Genomic DNA, 1,311 nt, shown 5'->3' with positions numbered 1-1,311 from the left:
AAACCAATTGAAAGACATTATCCTGCTCAATGGGCCATCTCAAATTCATTAATGTGTCACTCTGGACCGCTTCTCAGTCTTGTGAGAATTTTACTAGGCATTAACACCCGTTAAAAAAAAGTATGCACTTGTTTTTTGAAGTGAATATAAGGGGGAAAAAAACTGCATGAGCCATAGTTAGCCGTCAGCTGCATCCACTTCCATGTATTTCCAAACGCAAAAACAAAGTCAGTGAAAAACAATCGGAGTCTGGTAATGATGAGTTTGTAACCCCGATAGTGTATTTAGCCTGTTATTTTGACTATTTTGGTTCTTTAAGTGGTGTTTTTATAGTGGACTTCTAACATTGGAGTCAACAGGCACTTCCACATTCGTCCACCCAATTACGTCAGACTGACCAATATGGCAGCTGTGTGAATAAAGCGGATGGAGATGCAAGACAGATCCAAGGGGAAACCTATGTAGACAGAACAGAAAGAAATGCAGATAACAGAAAGTATTCTATTTCAGCACCATGGACAGAGCCATGGATTTATCAGTCAATGGTGGCCTGCTGATATTTAAGCAACACAACTGCTGATGGGCTATTTCAGCACCACGGTCAGCACCATGGATTTTACCCATAATCACTGGTAACCTCAGCCAGATAAAGGATGAAAAATCCAGCAGACTAAACTAGCGGGCAACCAAGGATAGCAGGCAAATACACAGATTAACATTCAATGATGTTGTTGGATGTCCAGCTACACAGCCGTATAGCCTACACAATCAAGTCACACCTACACAGTCTTCGGCCTTTGGCAAGGTGAGCCCGAGGGTGCCCCCCCCCCAACGCTCCCTCTCTTACTGGCTGGAACAGATGTTCAGAAATGCTGTTCCCAGTGTCTCATGAAGTAGAGGTGATGTTTGAACAATGACTCTTGGGCTAGAAGGAAGTCCACACATGCATGTGCACACACACACACACACACACACAAACACACACACACACACACACACTATACACTGGAAATGAACGCCACAAACCCACAATGTTTTGATATCACTGCCTGGTGAAAAATCTATTCCATTGTGACAGATCTAAAAATACAATATCAGGTGATATGGAACTTCAGGCCAAATCTATTATAACAGTATTGCACTTCCCTATGGTTGAAAGCCACTAACAAGTTAGAGTTTTCAAATACTGTATATCAAAGATTTGTTAGCAGAGAAGGGGGGACATGACAGATGCATGGCACTCAAGGGGGAAAGTGAGAAAGGTATCATCAAACCTTTTAATTAGAATAGACAGGCCCAGACCACAACAGT

This window comes from Borostomias antarcticus (genome assembly GCF_949987555.1).
Source record: "Borostomias antarcticus genome assembly, chromosome: 6".
NCBI lineage: Eukaryota > Metazoa > Chordata > Actinopteri > Stomiiformes > Stomiidae > Borostomias > Borostomias antarcticus.
The sequence above is the reverse complement of the archived record's forward strand: the minus strand, read 5'-3'. Positions refer to the sequence as shown.